Consider the following 20579-nt stretch of genomic DNA (forward strand, 5'->3'; position numbering starts at 1 on the left):
TGTTTTCTCCAAAGCATCCTGTAGATCTTTGAGTGTGAGTGCCGGTGGTGGGGGAGAGGGTGGTGGAGACTTAGGCTTGGATTGCTGTACAGAGTTACAGGAGAGGAAATTGAGCTTTTAGAAATGGCAGAAATTCTAGGACATTTAGAAGCCATTTTCAAACCACTTAAAACCACTTCTCTTATAAATCCAACAATTACAAAAGATTAAAAAAAGAGAGACAGTAAAAAGAAGAAAAAAAGAGCTTCTTTAAATGAATACAAGAATCCGCTACTTTGTTAAAACTTTGCCAAATGAAAGTGAAAGTCTTTCCTTTCAAAAAAAGAAACGGCATTCCTCCGCCATTTTTTTCCACTTTCTCCCTTTGTTAGAATAATAGATGTGAAAGATACTTCAATTATTTCCTGAGTTAAAGTCCCAACTTATCACAATTCTAATCCTCCTGGTCAGCTCCGTCTGCTTTTTGTTTTACTCACAAATCTTCTTTAAGCAGCAGATGTGGAAGCAGCATCTGGCTTTGTTCCTAAGAACAAAGGCATCCCAGGATGTGGAGAAGAACCCAGACTCTGAGGGAGTTCTCCCCCTTCGCCCTCCAAAAAATAAATTTATGGAGGACCTGGGGAACTCAACCTCTATCTGAGTAAGATCACCTTCTCCCCTTCTCCCAGGGAGAAAGGCTCGAAACCGCGAAACAGCTGTTGATCACTGTCTCTGCCGGCTTTAACGCGATCCCAGGGCGGACGGCTGAAAAAGAGCCACCATTGGCACGGCGATTGCCACCGGAAGTGATATATTGCCTGTCTTAACCCTCTATTCCTAGAGCTACCAAGATAAATAATTATAACAATGGCAAGTTATGTGTCAATGCTGTGACAATGGATGTCAATGCTGTGACAACTGAGAATCAGCAGCCATGTTACCTTTGCTTTTAGAGTGCCTTTTACTGTTTTGAAGTTTAGATGTAGAAGGGGGGATGGAGTAAATGCTTGAGGGTTTAGTTAGACATAACAACTACAGCTGTGTGGGAACTCAACGACATTGCTTGATAAAGTTTTGGAGGACTGAGGAGCTGGGAAGGAAAGCCTGCAATTTGCGTTAATAGGAGAATGTGATTTTTGACAGCTTCTTTGGGGTGGGAATTGCAACTTGTTACTCTGTATCTGGGGGGATGGAATTTCAGTCTTGGGTTCAACTATGTAAGTGCTGATACTTTGTTTCCTGAATAAAATGTTCTTTAAAGAAGAAACATTATGTTGAATATTAATGGAGTACAAGTACAAAGAAGAGAAAAGCATTCAGAAGCGTCAACTGGTGCAAACAGTGGTAGTGCAGACAATTGCACATGCTCCTAGAACAACACATATTACACCTCTGTTCCACAAGCTGTATCCGTTGCCTGTTGCCTTCCGGGTTCAATTCATGGTGCTGGTTTTGACCTTCAAATCCCTAAATGGCACAGGATCAAGTTATTTGAAGGACTATCTCTTCCCAGTTACATTTACACATCCCATCAGATCTGGCCAGAGGGGCTTGTTATGGGTCCCATCTGCTAAAGAACTTCATCAGGTGAGACATAGGAGGCAGGCCTTTTCTGCATGGCACCCACCCTTTGGAACATGATCCCCCAAGGTGAGATTAGACCTGATCCCTCTGGCATTTATGAAATCCCTGAATTTTTTTTTCAGTAGGTTTGGGGATCCCAGAGCAATGGAGAGCCTGCAAGATGATTATTTTGGATGTTGATCTGTTCTCCTATGGTTTTATTTTTATTCTATATTTATTTGTGATTGTATTTAATAGTTTTTAATCATTGTTTTAAACTGTGTTTTAACTGACTGTTATTGTAAGTTGCCCAGAGTCACATTTGTGAGATGGGCGGCTTTATAAATCTGGTAAACAAACAAACAAACAGGGATGCAGGCAACACTATGATGATTTTAATTGGTTAAAATCTTTGAATTCAGGCAAAATTCAACCAGAACTGACCCTTCCAAGGAGGGAATTAAGCTATTTTCCAAAGCACCTGAAGGCAGGACAAAAAGCAACGGGTGGAAACTAATCAAGGAGAGAAGTAACCTAGAACTAAGGAGAAACTTCCTGACAGTGAGAACAATTAATCAGTGGAACAGCCTGCCTCCCGAAGCAGTAAATGCTCCAACACTGGAAGTTTTTAAGAAGAGACTGGACAGCCATTTGTCCGAAATGGTGTAGGGTTTCCTGCCCGAGCAGGGGGTTGGACTAGATGACCTCCAAGGTCCCTTCCAACTTTACTACTACTATTATTATTATTATTATGACATAGTTCTCTATTTCTGCCAAATATACAAACAGCAAAGAATGGGATGAAGCATAGGCTGTAAAAATATGGGGAAATAAGAAAAAAGTCACCCTTCTATTACTTATTTCCCTTTCTAGCAATAGGCCATTCCTATTGCTAGAATAGCCAAGACAAACTAATAAAAGCAATCCCTGGATTAAGAATGAGTTCCATTTGTCTCTTTTATCTTTGTATATATCTGCCGTTTTTAGTAATAGGCATGAGTTGTATGTAAATCAGATGTCTTTAACTCAGCGGCTGCCTGTATCCAAGGCATAAGCAAAATGAACTGTTTTGGCATTAGATTTCTATGCTAATTAAAAACAAATATCTCGAAGGCAGCTTGGAAACTGAAAAAAAAGGAAACATTAAGAGATTACATGCAAATGTACCCAGCTAAAAACTATGCATCAAATAATATGAGAAAATATTAGACATTAAAGAAATCACAGTTTTTGGAGAATTATTAGAAAACATTACCACTTCCCCACATGGCATCAAGAATTTATTTCAAATATTTGTCAGCTTCTGCTTAAAAAATCTGAAAATTCCTTAGAAAGATTAAAAATTACATGGGAAAAAGATTTAAATGTAAAACTTAAAAGAGACCATTAAGTACCAGGACAGTGAAATGGCAATTAGCAATCTAGTTCAGTTTTAGATATTAACACTGTTTCAGAATAATCCATACTAAAGTTTAAGATTATAAATATACGATATGCCACAATAATTATGTATCACAAGTAACCTTTAATCACTAGAAGGGCTACTGGTGGCCAAGTGCTAAGGCAGGATTTCCCTCAGGCCCTCCCTCCTTCTCATTCCAATCTCCATCCCTCCTCTCTTCCTTCCTGTTTCCCTGCCTTCTTCCTTCTCGTTCCGATCTCCTTCCTTCTGAAGGAAGAATTCGACCCCCCCCCATATTTGCCCTTTTCCATATAGTTATCAAACAAGGAAAAGCCTCCAGAAAAGAGAAGGACCACAAAGTTATTATACTGTTGATTGTGATGATGAAAAATGTTCTAGTATGGAAGCAGAAAGATAAAATATCTTTATCTTAATAGAGAAAGAAAATGGAAAAATATTCAACATTTTACGTATTAAACAATCACCATTACCAGAATAGTTTACATATGTGTGGAAAAGCATATAAAATAAACAGATTTGCAAATTGACAAATAGCAAATTAACATAATTATTTCTGAGGTAATTCTCATACCTGTGAAGTCTCTGTATAGGGACAAAAAAGGAATGTATTTATAATAATATTTGAAAGTTAACTTTTCTCTCTCTGTCTTGAACAAACATACTGAAACCTGCAGAGCAGATGTTATAAACAAAGAAAAACACAGAACAGTTAAAGTAGCCAAGGATCAGAATCTAGCCCATGTAATGTATATTAGTCCACTACTACTACTGTAATTTGCTCAACATAGGGCTAGCCAAGAGCATTCGGAAGCTACCGCTGGTGCAGAGTGCAGCAGTGTGAGTAGTTTTGGGGCTCCCAAGAATCGCCCCTGTAACACCAGTACTCCCTCAAGCTACATTGATTACCAGTCTGGTTCAGGTGCAATTCATGTTGTTGGTGATCATCTTTAAAGCCCTTCATGGCAAGGGTCCAGTTTTTTGGAGGGACTGTCTCACCCCACTGGGATTGGCTGTACCACTTGTGCTGGCAGAGGAGGCCTGCTGAGGGTCCTGTCACCCGATTATTCCAGCTGGTGGGATCCAGGAAGAGGGCCTTCTCTGCTGTTGCTCCTACTCTCTGTTACATCCCCCCCCCCATGTGAGGTTGGCCCCAACCCTCCTAGTCTTTCGTAAGGGATTAAAGACCTGGCTCTGCCAATCAGCCTAGGGCCCCAATGGGGGATCAGCGCAATGGAGGTGGTTGTTTGACTAATCAACTGATCCCATCTCCCCCTCCCCTTCTGCCCCGCCCTCCCCGTGTGTCTTTGGTTTTAATATTGGTTTTAAACTTTTTATGTTTTAGCTTAGATACAACTGTAAGCCACCCAGAATTGCCCTATGGTAAGATGGGCGGCCAATAAATTTTATAAATTAAATAAATAAATTCAAGGAAAGAGATAAGCATTTGAGTCTTTCCAGTATAAAGTTAGAACTTGGTGATTGCTGTATCCCATTAGTTTGTTAACTTTGCTTGTGGAACACATGACGTGTCAACATTCTTTTATTTTAAATCATTTTTTTTTCTGAAGAGGCTGTTCAACCAAAATGCACCGTGTGTTTCAGAGTATAGTAATGTCAGTTTTTATGTATGGCTTCTGTCTATTGGTAAGTTCATGCAACTTAGCAAAAAAAAGAAAAAATCACCCCAGGAAACTTTCCATTTTTATTGATAAAATTGTTAATTTATCCTTATTAAAAATGATTATATTGGGTTCCTAGTGTATGAAATTGACTAGCAACTGGGCAAAAGGCAAAGGGGATTATTAAAGGAGGGGCTTTTATTTCTCTCATTCCCAAATGGATTGCTAGCAATATGAATCCATCCCATCCCCTTCCTTTCACCATTTATAGGCAAAATCTAACTAACTATATAAACAGACAATCTTAACAGCAACTTATACCTTCAGGTGCAACGGTGTAAATCTCACAAAACATGTGGCACCTTTTCCTTCACTCAACCATAATTACCCAATGTGTACCTAGTGCTCATATTCTCAGCACAGCAAATATCCGCTATGTAATTTATCATATGCTTACTAAGCAGAAACTATTTTGGAAAACCACATCACTGCTGTGTTTCACACCCAAAAGAGGCTCCAGTTTAGATCATGCTGAGATATCGCTGACACATTATCACATTCACAACTGCAAAGGACATCAGGCCTGGAGAAGGAAAAAAAACATTTTTTTCATACAATCAATACCATATTTTGAATCCTGGGGAAACCCAATGTCCCCTATAAAAATGTCTCTTCAACTTAATAATTTCTAGATATCTTCTGCAAACAATTAACAATTGCTCTTTTCCTGGGAAAATATATTGCCTGAAAGTGCCTAACTAATTCCAGCATGGGATTTTACAACGATATTTACATATCTGCATCGGATGCATTAAAGCTGTGTGAAAACTGGAACAAACACCACCACCCACCGTTAAATCTAAGCTGAGTACTTTCTATATTAAGAGACCCCAAACAGCTTTTTGTGCCTCACTTCAGAATTCATTAAAATCCTATTGAACTGAATGGGTGGATAATTTTTGATGGAAATAGAAAAGGGCTCCTCCACATCTGGAACAATTGATAGTTACATTTGATTAAGAGCCTGCCTACAATTTCAATGGAGTGAAGATCAAAACATTTGAAAACCTCATCATATGTTAGATCAGTGGTTCTCAACCTGTGGGTCGGGACCCCATTTGGGGTCGAACGACCATTTCACAGGGGTCGCCAAACAAGGCTGTCCGCCATTTTTCCCCCTTTTCTTTGGCCACGCCCCTGGCACCTGGTGATGTATAAGTGGTTGGGGGTCACCACAACATGGGGAACTGTATTATGGGGTCACGGCATTAGAAAGGTTGAGAACCACTGTGTTAGATTAAAATGAACAAGGTGAGCCGTGGTGATAACCTTGATTCAGATCACCATCAATTTAGATGATTCTGAGAGAAAAAAGTGTAGAGGTGGGGGCCAGGCTGAGGTCGTGTGCAGAACACTGCCCCTCCAAAGCCTGTGTGCCCCTCCTCTCTGCATCTATCTCATTCCTTCACATTACTATGGCAATGTGAAAGTGCGCAGCTTGTGCAATGACCTTGCCTGCTTGATAGCAGCTACTCACACCAACAAGATGTTATTGCCAAATTGCTCCCTGTTTTGGGCCTCTGGCTTGGCTAGGAGTTTAACCAATGAAATGCTATTGTCATGTAGAAACTTTTGCTGCTTTTAAACTCTATATAAACAATAAACTGCTACGTGCCAGTGGCCATTATTTGCACCCTGCAATGACTGAGCACTTATTACTACAGCTGGTGCCCTTAGCAGGGACTTTTGGGAACCCCCCGGGGATGAAGCGACAGCCAACATACTTACCATCGTCTGGAATAGACCTCTAAGTGCACTTTCATCTTATGAGACCCCTCAGTGGTAAGTATGGGTCGTAAATTATCTCAGCACCAGCAAAGACAAAAATCAGGCATAGAGCCTGAAGCAGATGTAAGGAAGCTGGCGGCTGAGGTAGGGAAACATTGCCCTTGGAATCCTGAGCACCGGACACTTAGGCTAAAAGATAGGGCATACTTTACATCTTGAACCTTGGGCTCCAGTACAAACATTGATAGTATTCAGTGCCATCAAGCAGGGGGAAAATGTGGCTCAGATGCTTCAGAAGGGCAGCAATTAACTACCAGCCCTCCTTCTGATTATAACCAAGTAAAATTTATTCCTCATAAAACATCTTTAATTGGATTTCTAGCTCCTTCTGAAGAGGCTAATTCTTTTGCTTCTTCTCAGCCATCATACACCACCACAAGGAAAATATTAGCGGAACTATCTTGAAGTAGGAAAAAGATAATAAGGGGAATCGTCAGAGTAATTTAAAGACATAAATTAACTAAAAATGTACTCCCTCTGTAAAGTGTTTTGAACAATTGGAATGTTTTTAAACTTCATATGGCTGTTAAGTTTAACTCTGTCAGACAATGTCTGGTGGTGCTTTGTGTTATGTGTGTGTGTGTGTGTGTGTGTGTGTGTGGCCACCCAGAACATTATGCTTGGGCTTGGAATGGTGAGAAAAATGGGAGATGATTAGGGCCCTCAAAACCACTTTTGGTTGGAATCACCTCATCATTTTTCTCGCTTCTTGCAGGACAAGTCATATGTCTAAATAAATGTTGTTGTAACAGTATTTGTGTATATACGTTTGTCTGTGTTGTTCTGTGTTATTTCCAAGACTTGGAAGAGGGTCAAAACCCTCTCTGATAACAACAATACAAAAAGGTCTTATTAAGAATACATGGTTTGCCTGGAGAAAGTATGAAATGAAATATTTATATGTGGAATTGTTTTATGCAAACAGTTAGCATGGAACTGAATGAGTTAATTTGTTGAAGTGTGTGTTAGCCCTCAAACCCCACCCATTCTCTCCCAGGCTGTGAAAGTAATAGTAAGTGTTTGCATGAGAAGAGTTTCATGGAGGATGTGTGAGAGAATTTATGGAAGGTGCATATGAAGGAGAGAAAACTATTTTTTTGTGGTGAGATTTTTTCCCCCGTCTCTTTCGACTGGCTGTGTTGCTTTAAGAGCGAGAGACAGAAAGAAGAAGGGGGAGCTGTTCGTTTTAAAACTTTTTTCCCCCTCTGCTTAGAATTGCGATCTCAGAAGGGTAGAGTGAATCTGAAATTTGATACCCACTCTTGCAGTTTTGGCTTACAAATTTTTTACTCAAAAGAGAAAACAATAATTGTTGGACAATATTTTTTGAGGGAAAAATTGTTGAGTTTAAATTGTTTAGTTAGACCTATATATCCAACAATCAAAAGAACTGACTCTGAATTGTTTTGTTTAGATTTATAAATGTTTAACCTATTTATAAAATTCGTTTCCATCTGAATGGACTTTGATTAAATTGAAGCACCAAAGATACAATCTAATTGGCTTTCAGAAATACAAAATGATTTAGGATTGCAATATGCCCCAGAAAAAATACAGTTGCACAAATTGATGACATCATGAGTACTCAATTTGTGGACAGAATTCCATATAAAAATTGTCAGTTAACACTTTTGATTTTTCCTACTAGTAAATTACTTAAGGAGCATTAACTGTAATAGAAGTACAAAAAGTATATTGTATTGAATGATATTTACTTACCCCAACCCCATCCCAAAATGTTTTATTTTTTATCCAGGTGGTTGCTAAAATGATAACCTTAGGATGCACACGAACTTGCTGTCAAAATGGAACTGATTTAATTAATACTGTTTTTCCTATCTTAAAATCTGATTTTCAGTTTGTTTTCAAGAATAACTTATCTCTTTAGTGTGTTTTAACTGACAATATAGGCTGTATTTCATATCATTTGCCTAAAGATTTTTGACTTGCTTGTTTAATGACTTTTTTCCTTTCCGGTCCGCCCACTGCTGTCTCCTTCTCCCTTGCCACAAGCTCCTACTGTTTTTTCTGATGGAGGGTGAATGAGAGGAGCAATTGCTTACAAGGATTCTCATGATGATACCTTGAAAGTCTCCTACACTGCAATGCAATCCTCACCACAATGCTCAGAATTATCTGCTGTTATTTTAGCTTTCCACACCTTTTCTCAACAGCCTTTTAACTTAATCTCTGACTCTCATTATATGTGCCAACTTATTTTTACTCTTTCAGGTGCTTACATCACGCCCAGGATTGACCCCAATCTTATGACTTTGTTTTTCCCTTTATAGCAGCTGCTACAAGACTGAAAGCATTTATAATTTTATTTCTCATATATGCAGTCACTCCTCTCTTCCTGGGACTAATTTTTTTACATGTCTTTTTTATGTCTTTTATGTGGTTTTGCATCTAATCAGTTATGACAAATGGATGTTATCCATGTTCTCTCTTTTTGGCTTCCTGGAAATATATTCATTTATCCATTGATACCTATTTAGGAACAATTTCCCCCACCTCTACGAGGGGAAACAGCTTCACATGTTATTTTTCATCTTTTTTCGGCTGTTACAGCCCTGGGTAAGCCCTCTTCCCTAAAAACGGACAATGGGCCAGCCTATTCTTCAGTGGCCTTATTACAATTTTGTACAATCTGAAATATTGTTTTTACTCATGGTCTTCTCTATAATTCCACGGGTCAAGCTATCGTGGAATGTGCTAATCAGTCCTTTAAGAACTGCCTTCACAAACAAATAAAAAAGGACGGATCATCTAGGGTACCCAATTTGTCGTGGGTAATACAACAGGTTCAAAAAGTATTATTTACATTACACCAATTGAATATTTCCATTTAAAATTTGACTGCTTATCAGAGAGACTTTCAACAGAAAACAAGCTTGCCTCCACCTCTGGTATATTATCAGGCATTACCAGACAAAGCATGGTTGGGACCAGTCCCTCTGATCACTTGGGGGCAGGGCTACGCTGCTGTACTTGCTCCTACAGGACCTTTGTGGATTCCAGCACATTATGTTCACCCAGCCAGGGATGTCGTGGCACCAGTCCCTGGACCCAGTCCCAGAAATGGCAAGGGTGACACTACAGATGGCACAGCAACCAATCCGATCCTGACATGCCAGGCAGCCAGTGACGTGGGGAGATGTAAAGAACTTGACCTCTGAGAACCTGTGCGCTGCCATTTTTGTGGTTTTTAACTGCAAATTCCTTATCCATCATTTGTTTGTGTCTGATTGTTAACATCTGCCCTTTGACAACAGCAACTGTCATCCCAACCAAACAATCATTCGAGCAACGAATGAAGCAAAATCTAACATCATACAATATGGAAAATTTGCTTTCTACATGTTTAGTCTTTGTTTGCACCCCTTCTGCAGTAATTCAAAACTTCACTGACTATAACAGAATTTTATTCAATGGGAACTTTAACATTGGCTATATCTCTAGTGGGCGTGCCAGGACTTGCTGTTTGTGCTCACCTCAACATTAATGCTATTTCTTCAGCTATTTCAGCAATCAACCATGAACTGCAAGATTTGAGAAAAGCTATTTTACAAAATCGTGCCGCAATTGATTATTTGCTTCTGTACCAGCATTTGGGTTGTGAAAGTTTTAAGGGAATGTATTGTTTCAATATTTCTGATAATTCACAAACCATCCAGCACCAGATTAATATTTTACACAATTTGGCCTCTGATTCGAAAATTGATACTTTAGGATCTTGGTGGGTGCTGTTTTATGCAATGTATTCCTTTCTTTTTGCAATATATGTATCAGAGCTTTTTAACCCCAGATCCTCTCTCACATTGCCTAGGGGTCAAGTTTTGGCCCTATATAAACAACTGCCAGAATGCTCCTCTCCTGATTATAATCCTTTTATTAACCCCTCTTACGACGATATTTCATCTAACAAAACAAAAAAGAGTGAGATGTAGAGGTGGGGGCCAGGCTGAGGTTGTGTGCAGAACACTGCCCCTCCAAAGCTTGTGTGCCCCTCCTCTCTGCATCTATCTCATTCCTTCACATCACCATGGTGATGTGAAAGTGCGCAGCTTGTACAATGACCTTGCCTGCTTGATAGCAGCTAGCTCACATCAACAAGATGTTATTGCCAAATTGCTTCCTGTTTTGGGGCTCTGGCTTCTAAAGAATATAGGAGTTTAACCAATGAAATGCTATTGTCATGTAGAAACTTTTCCTGCTTGTAAACTCTATATAAACAATAAACTGCTGCGTGCCAGTGGCCATTATTTGCACCCTGCAATGACTGAGCACTGATTACTACAAAAAAGGTCACACTGAGGGATCATGAGACTATTAATCTTGATTTGCTATTTCTGCCACCATGAGGGGCATGTCTTAAATATAAGCTGTCAAGAAGCAGCAGTGAAAGAAAACTGTTGCTGTGACCACATGCAATTTCTCCTGTACTGATGTGTGAGAACCCTCATTGTCATACAGAGCAGATGGAGCGGTTGGGCCTGGGCTTTTGAGACTGCAGGTGGTACTTCCCATGAAATGATATTTCACTTACCCTAATCATACCTAATCTCATTTTGTATAGAAATGTAATCTAGTAGTGGGATTCAAATAACTTAACAACTGGTTCTCTGTCCTAATGACCATTTTAAGTATAAAAAAACAATATACCGAAAGATAGTTTATTATTTCATGCATTTAATACTTAAATAAGAACAATAAAAGAGGTACACACAAAACTAGATTATGTTACAAGAAAGAGTATCAGTATTTAGAAATACCGATACTCTTTCTTTCATGCACCAATCCCCCCTTTCCCGTATGCCCCAATCGGGAAACTAGAGAGATGAAGTGTCTATTCCTGAAATTACTTCTGAGAAGTTTTTGCCCAAGTGATGTGATCGAAGGCATTGCATCTCCCTTTAGTTTCCTTCGCTCCTCTCTTGGACTTTGGGGGAGGGTTTATTTTTTCCTGCCTGGAAGGAAGTTGAACGAAAACCAGACACATTCCAGAAACACAGATTTATCATAACCGGTTTGCTGAACTCAACAAAACATTAGGTATCGATTCTGTTGAACCAGCGCAAACCGGCTGAATCCCACCACTGCTTTAATCCCAGGAATCATCTGGCAGATAGCCAGCTTGGTGTAGTGGTTAAGGCAACAGGCTATAAACCAGGAGATCGAAAGTTCTAGTCCTGTCTTAGGTACAACATCAATCACTTTCTCAATCCTAGGAAGGAGGCAAGAGCAAACCACTTCAGAAAAACCTTGCCAAGAAAACTGGAAAGACTTCTCTCTGAAAATGAGAGATGATTGAATAGAAGGAAAAAATCATCTACCTAAGAAGATGACTAATTAGTGACAGAATGGCTCTTAGTTGGCTGTTGGAAGATGTAAAAATAGCAGGAAAATGATTGCGGCTTGATTGATAGCCGTTTAAAAACAGAAGGTTAATAATAATTCTGTTTGTAGAATATAACAAATTGAAGGTAAGCAGAAAGAAACTCAGGTAGGGATAGGATGGGGATATTATATAAATGCAAGGTTTACTATAGCTCTTTCATGTCATGTCATGTCATATCATGTCTTTCATGTCACTGAGGTTTAGCAGATATCTGTCCAATAGAATGGTTTCTGCCTAAGATACTGGAGTTTTAGGACCTTTTGTCCTAGAGACTTGCTAAACTGCAAATGATTGTGTTGAATATATGATCACTACCATTTCATAGCATATTCCAGATGACATTATTTCCTTTGGACTTTCAAAAGACTTATAAGAAAATCAGAAAATCTCTCCCCATAGGTCCATGTGCAAGATTAGCATCATAGCATAATGCCCAGTTGTTGTTGGTTGGATGGCACATTAAAAATACTTTTTATATAATTTGGTACCTGGACAACTTATTACAGTGACACGGTGTGACTACTTTTCTTCTACTGAATATGATTCATCAGGAAAGACTTGGGGCTTCCAGTTCTGGGTTGCGGCGGTGCGGTTGAGCAAAGGGAGTCGTCCCTTTGTCAGCCGAGTTTCCTCTGTCGGTAGACCCCTGAGAAGGTCAAAAAGTTGCTCTGGAGGAGCAACCACCATTGAGGAGGCTTCTATGATGGCTGCAGAGGGGCGGTAGTGCCCTCTGTAGTCCGAGTATCTCCTTTGGGCTGACGGAATAAAGATCGGTCAGTAAAATGGCTGATCATTTAACTGCACCAACCGTAAACCATAGGATCATCTAAGCAAACAGACCCACCATGGAAGATTTGGTGAGACCTTTTTTACCTTTATTTTCTTTTTTTCCTGTGAAAAGCTTTTTTGGGGACTCATTTCTCTTTTTGTTGAAGTGGCGTTTTAAATGGGGGAAGAAAAGCCTAAGAAAAAGACTAAATCTATTTTTGTTTTAATGGCTGATTTTATTTTTGGCTATTTGGGAGCCCCAAGGAAATTTCTTATTGAGATTCAACACGCTATGTATTCGGAGAATATTGTTTGTTTTTATTTTTTATGGTATCCGAAAAGACTGAATATTTAATTAACTTTGATGACTCTTTGGGGGACATTTTCTGCTGAAACTACGTATTGCTTTCGCTATTTTCTTCTCTTGGAATTTGTACAAAAGAAAGAGGAACTTGGGAAGACATGGATATTGATTGATTGCTGGTAAATATAGTCTCCCCCAAAAAGATAATGTCTTCAAATATAATAAAAATGGAGGAAACTTGTTCAGATTCTATTTATAAGTATATTTTGGACAAAATTTTGGAAAACACGGAGATGATAATTGCCTGCAGTAAGGAGACTCTTCATTGACAAAGCAAAGCACAAGGTTTAAGTGAAATAGCAGTTCATATTCAAGACACTTGTTCTCAGTCCACTGAGATGGAAGAAGCAAATGTACAGTTGGATTACCAATTGATATTGGAAAAAAGTTTTGATATTAATGGACAAATGACCTATAATAAGGAAATGAAGGAGGACTTACTTCAGAAGGACAAGCTGATTTGCAGACACCATTTGACTTTCCAATAGAGCAGTGATGGCGAACCTTTTAGAGACCGAGTGCCCAAACTGCAACCCAAAACCTACTTGTGCATCGTTGGATGCCGGGTGGGTGTGGCCCATTGGCTGGGTGTGGTTATTTGGGTGGGCGTGGCTGTGGTGGTAATGGCAGACTGGGTGGGACAAAAAGTTCAATCAATCAATTCCAACTTTGTGAGATCTTTTTTTTCCTCGCGAGAAGTTCAAATTGACTGATTGATTGGACCTTTTTTGGGGGGGACATGGCGGCGGAGGCCTAAAGCGAAAAGGTTTTATAAAACCCAGCTGAAGGCCTAGGACTGGGGCAACGGCACGCATGCTCACAGAGATGGCTCTGAGTGCCGCCTCTGGCATCCATGCCATAGGTTCGCCACCACTGCGATAGAGGAAAAACTATTGGAAGAAGAGCAAAATTTGATTAAAGAGGACTATATTAAAAAAATGATTTCAGCTAAAGCAGTGGTTCTCAACCTTTTTAATGCCACAACCCCCAACCAGTCGTAAGTCGAGGACTACTCAACCGGTCGTAAGTCAAGGACTACTCAACTGGTGCAGCACCGTTTGCAGAATGGGACTTTTGGCAGGCTCAGCAGGGCAGAGACAGCCTGGACAATTCCTATTGGCTTTTGAAATAGACTCTCTATTCAAGAGAGTCTATTCTATTGGCTTTCAAAAGCCAATAGAATAAAAGGGAGTAGCACAGCTAAAGAAAAGGGGAAAAAATGGCGGACTGCATTGTTTGGTGACCCCCGTGAAATGGTCGTTCGACCCCAAATGGGGTCCTGACCCACAGGTTGAGAACCACTGAGCTAAAGTTTATACAACTTTTAAAAAGATGGGAAATGATGTTCTGACACGAGTTATTCAGAATAGCTGTAACTTTTATATCAGCCCGATAAAACGGACAATAGGAGACCTCTTGTTGCTGTGTACAGTATGGCAGGAAAGAATGGGAGAGCTATCTGCGGAACTAGAGACTCGACTATGGAAACCTATTTGGAATAGGAAGAAACCCAGAATAAGATATAAATATTAAATTTGAGATGATAATTATGGATGGTAAAGGTTTTATAGCGACTTGGATTGTTTTGGATTTGGATTTTGTTAAAAGGGAGGCTATTATAAAATAATTTAGAATTTAATACTGAAATGTAGCAAGAATATGCTTCTTTTCTCTCTCTTTTTTTCCTCTTTGCTCTTTTTTTGGGGGGGGGATAAGATGGAATTAATAATTGGAGAATTATTGAAAAAGAATAGATTTAAATAAGAGAAACTTGGGCTACCTGAATAGTAAATATATAGGTTAGTTTAAATGCTAACATTTGAAAAATTAATAAAGTGTAAAACAGGATTTTTGGGATAGATAATGAGCTCTTCTAAACATTTATTGATTAATGAAATTCATATGTAGCAATATAAATGAAAATTTGTTTTAGAAATGTATTAATGAGATTATAATATATCTTAAATAAATGAAGAGTTTCAGTTTAAGTTTAAATAGGTGAGAAAGTATAGGTTTGTATAGAATAGACACTGAGCGGTTGAAAGTTTTGATTAAGAGAATTTATATTTAGATATATTAATGAAAGATTTTATCTGAATCAATTTGATTATAATATTATATGTAGATAGAGAGGGAAATTTTAAGAAATATTGTGTGAATTGTATATTTATAATGCTATTGTTTTCTTTTTGTAATTGATCACCATATCTCCACGTTGGTTCTTAACCTTCCGTTGGTGCAAAATGGAAAACTAATAAAAATTATTTGTTTGTTTTTTTTTTTTAAAAAAAGGAAAGACTTGGTTCTCCTGAATATAATCCTGTGGCCCTGGAGCTATAGTGAAGTTTATAGATTAATTTGCCAATAAAGCACCATTTATCAGGGATGTTTGTTGGAAGGCTTCTGTGTCTGTTTTACACAGACAGAATTCTAGTGCACGTATCAGGGGCAGCTGGATATTTCATTTCAGCCCTCCTTTGGCTCCATGATTTGTCTAAACACCAAACTGGGACTGACACTTCTTTGGTAACTATATTTATTTTCTCAGAGATTAGCCCTAGATTATTTGCTGAAAGAGTGGAAATTCCATCATGTATTTTGCCCACCGGCTAAATACAGCTTTTTCAGTTGAGTACAGTAGTAAATTACAGGTTTCCTTCCCATCAGCTCTAAAATAGTAAATTCCTTCTCAGCAGCTTCTTAGATATCATTAATCATCCCACTCCTTCACCATAGATGAGGGTCTTAATTTAGATCTCAAATAAAACCTTTTCCTCCCAAAAACTTTATTTAGAGCAATTTTTTACTCCACAGGAATGGTGTTTCCACCGCTCCCAACATCATATTCCCTTGCCTTTTGCAAAACAATAAAAAACTATTAGAAAACCAGTACATAAAAATAAACAAAGAAGGATAAAAATCAAGGTAGAGGAAGAAATGAGGAGCAAGTATTAAAAACTCACCTGTGTGATGTTCAAGATACTTAATGGTGGCATTCTCCTGTCATTAGAGATCAACACCAAGGTATTCCTCAGATTTGTTTGCAGATGTTTCATTCCATATCCCAGTGAGGCTTCCCGAATGAACAGAATGAGTGTATTTTCATTTCTGAACAAAAGAAAAATTAACCATGTATAAAGTATTTAAAGAATTTGAAATAAATGGCAAAAAGCAAAATAAGATTTTGACCCAAGTAAGTTATAAATGAATTAAGGATTCAGGAAAATTTAGGCTATTGAAATTTTACTATAAGGTTTTGCAATTAACTATATAAAATAGCCACCCACAGTCACCTGATTGAGTTGGGTGGTCATAGAAATTGAACAAATAAATAAAATAAAAATAAGAGGTCTGGTTTGTTGTAGTGGTTAAGGCATCAAGCGAGAAACTGGGAGAATGTGAGCTTTAGTTCCACTTTAGGAAAAAAGCCAGCTTGCAGACCTTGGAGTAGTCACTTTCTCTTAGCCGTAGGAAAGAAGCAAAGGCAAACCATTTCTGAATATATATTACAGGGACTCTTTCTGGCACTATAAATGCAAGTTGTAGAAGATCTTCCCAAAAAGTAAACAACTAAACGAGAAGTGAGGTTTTTGATTATAGATCAAACTCCAGATTCCACGCTTCAGTTAGAATAGCCTTCATATTGAGATAATATCCATCAAGGAGGAAATGATTGATATTAAAAACCTGAATCGCAAGGGAATAGAAAATGCCTTGGGTTTCTGGCAGAGGGCCAATAATAATAGCATTCCAAAAATCTCATGAAATTTGAGAACTTTCTATAGGTACTTTGAACCTTACAGGTGCTAAACCTACTGCCATAACCATCAGATTTTCTTTGATTGTATCCTTGCAAATGTGGTCTAAGATCCTGATCTGCAACAGGGGTCTCAGCCACACCAGAGGTCATCTGCATCACTGAATCTGAAACTAAGATGGGGACTGTTTTTCTGGAAAGTGTATTTCTGATTGATCTGATTGCAGTGCTAATGAGGCAGGAATTTTCAGCCATACCTAGTACTCCCTTAAGGAAATGCACTGCAAACATTCTGCTCCTGTCTCCCTTGCTTGGAGGCAAGTTCACTCACTGCAGAACTGGTACCTGAGCTTAGGAACCAACAGAGGTTAAGAGAGGATGGGATCTGAGAGAGGCTAATAGAATGCATTAGAAAGCTGCTGGCCTGGATCACGGCACCTCTAGTCGTACGAAGAGATCCTTCTCTTTGTCGGCTAGCTTCCCTCTGCCAGTAGACCCTTATGTGGGTCGAAAGTCACCCTGGAGGGCACGACTACCGTTGAGGAGGCTTTGCTCGGTTGCGGAGGAGCAGCTGCTCCTCCAGCTGTCCGAGCTAACTCTGAGGGCTGATGGAGAAGAAGATCAGCCAGTAAAATGGCTGATCACCTAGCCGCACCAACCGCAAGTCAAAAGACCACCTAAGCATGAAGAACCACCATAGTGAATCCGGGTGAGACCTTTCTCTTCTCTTGCTTTCCTGATTACTTTCCTGTAAAGAATTGTTGACTATTTCCCTTTTCTAAGAAAGCAGCGGCTGCCTATATGAGAAAAAGAGCTAAAAGAAATTAATATTTTTTTGTTTTTCTGCTTGTTTTTTTATTATTGGGCTTTTTGGGGGGGGATATTTAGGGGAAAAGAAGAAAAAGGGGACATTGTTACCTTCAGTTTTTATAATGCTGGAGACACCTCTCTTGTTAACTTTTTAAAGAAAGAGAATTTTTTTTCTTTAACTTCATTAACTTGGAAAAAGGACTTTACAGTCCACTGAGGACATCTGATGGCAAAAAGTGACATTGCAACTGTACTTCTCTTTGTTATTTGAAGAGGGATTGGACTTTCATATGATAATAGAAGAGAAAAGATAACTTGACAGCTGGGTGGTGGAGCTGGCTATTAGACCTTTGGAGGCGGACATTTATGGATCTTTTTCAAATACAATCTCTAATAAAGGAATAGGCTAGTCTACCACCAAAATGGAAGAAAGTTACCCACACCTTGACTATGATTTAATACTGGAAAAAAAATTAGAATTCACAGAAGACTTCAAAACCTATTTGAAACCTTGGAGAAAACTTAAAGATGCTACTTTGGAACCTCAAATTGACCCTCCAATAATGAATCAAGTTATAGAACAAGAAACAATAGAGGAAGAGCAGAGTAATCCTGAACAGGCCTCTATACATCAAGATATACAATTTAAAGAGACAGAGGAATTATGCTTACAACCCAATTGTGAACTTACACTGGGAGAAAATGCAGAAACCACTGAGCCAACTAATTTTACACTAATTACCTACAATTGATGGATAACTTCAATGACCAAGGAATCACCGTAATTGATTCAGTTCAACTACCAAAAATGACAGAGATTGACATCCAGATACAATTCTCCGAAAATTACAACAAAGCGGATAACTTACTGTTAATTATAACATGGAATAAAAGTGAATATAACATTCAGATGATATTGGCAGAAAGGGAAGAAAACTTTGTTCAGTTTGAATTGGTCATAAATTTTTGTAACCAAATTTTGAAGCTTGATAACCGAAAAGCTTTAATATGGGAACCAACTTGGCATAGAAAGAAAGCTAGAGTTAGGTTTAAACGTGATATAAAATGTTACTTGATGGGTTAAAAAGGCTTTAGAGATTTTCTCTGATTTAATAACGAAGGAAGGATATGAATTTATTGTTATCATAGTGGAAGGAGTAAACTTTATTAGGAGTAAACTTTATTAGGGGTTAAAAAGATTTTATAGATGTAGATTGATGAAATGATAGAACATATTTTTAAAAATAGAAATGTATTTCTGGGACTTACATTATTATTTTAAACATGATAATTATGCTGTAATAGAGAGAGAGATTTTGTCTGATTTAATAATGAATGAGGGATGGGAATTTCTGATATTATAGCTGATAAGTATTTGAAGGTCTAAACTTTATTAAAGGGGTTAAAAAGACTTTTTACAGATGTAGATTGATGAAATGATAGAATATATTCTTAAAAATAGAATTGTATTTGTTGGAGTTATATTATTATTTTAAATATGATAACCATGTTGTAATAGAGAGAGAGGGAGAGCTATTTGTGATAGGAAAAAAATTAGTCTCAATGAATGATTTATCATTAAGGATACCTGAAATCCCAACTATATGTTCATTAAAATGTAATTGGAGTATGAGAAGTGTAATTAGTAAAGCTTAAAAATAGGATATAGATTATTATAATCACAATGTGATTGATAATTTTCGCTTGATTGAATTTTACCTAAAACTCTATTAACTTTAATAAGCAACATTATATTTAGGAAATAGAGAGGAAATTTTTGATAATTAATCTGAGCTATACTTATATGATTTTGTTTTCAAATGATTTGTCACCCTGACCACCACATTGTGCCCTAAGCTTTTGTAAAAATGGAAAAAAACCAATAAAACTTTTTTACAAAAAAAAGAAAGCTGCTGGCCACCAAATAAGAATGATAAATTTGATCTTTGGGTTACAGTTATGGCATACTGACCAAAATGTGCCCAATTTGACTGCTATCAAGTCATGATTATTAACAGAAAATGCTAGCATATAGTTGGATGCAGCCACAGTTCCTTTTTTATGATCTCAAATAGCACAATGGGATGGCCTTTTCCTTTACTTCTGATATTGCAACTAGGAAGCAAGTTGGATAATAATAAGAAAAGCAGAACAAAAGAAAGGAGCAGCATTCCTGGATGGGCAATAGAATATACAGTGACATGGTAAACAATAGACCATCTTGCTGACTGCTGTAGCTGAAGGATAAAGAAGTCTGTTTTTCTTTGGAAATGTCCCCTCTAAATTCATTAAATTAAATGAAGAAGTTAAAGAAGTAACCCAAGCCTTATTGTGCCAAAATAATACTACAGGTAGCCCTTGTATTACAACAGCAATTGATATCAGGATTGCCATCGCTAAGCAATGCGTGTGTAAAGCGTCACTTACCAGTGACAATCATGGCAGTCCTGGTTGCCCCTGTAACCCCAAGACATGCAGGTTATTAAGTGAGAGGCGACCTCCATGTGCCCGCCACAGCAGAGGGCATACCTAATGCAATAAAAAGATGTCCCAATGAGAGCTACACGGGTGAAATAAATAGTCCTGAAGTTATTCAGCAAATTCTCAAACACTTTTTTCAAAAGAAAAGAAAAGAAACATGCATGTTATAGATGCAAACTGTGTGTTGCCTGGATACAATTATTCCCTCACTCTCTTTTACTCCCTTTCTCCCTACTACATATTAAGAAGAAAGGTGTTTTTAATCACCATCACTATTGAAGCAGAAGTTAATAACTACAAGACAATCTTTGATAATGATGGCATTGGAAAAATTGCAACTTGGAATAAAGAAAGAGTAAACTGTAGAGCTCATGCATTAATGAATGAAATGAAAGAGAAAAACATGGATCTGTTGTTCGTTTGTGAAATGAAAAGAAAGGGAATAGAACTGAATGAACTTGTGAAATTATTGACACAATTTTGATGAAAATATGAGAGGTGACAATCTGGCGGGCAAATAGCATAAATTTTTCCTCTTCAGCAGGCTCAGTTGCTGGTAGAACAGT

This window comes from Crotalus tigris, unplaced genomic scaffold (genome assembly GCF_016545835.1).
Source record: "Crotalus tigris isolate CLP2741 ecotype Arizona unplaced genomic scaffold, ASM1654583v1 scf7180000018217.1405312, whole genome shotgun sequence".
Classification (NCBI taxonomy): Eukaryota; Metazoa; Chordata; class Lepidosauria; order Squamata; family Viperidae; genus Crotalus; species Crotalus tigris.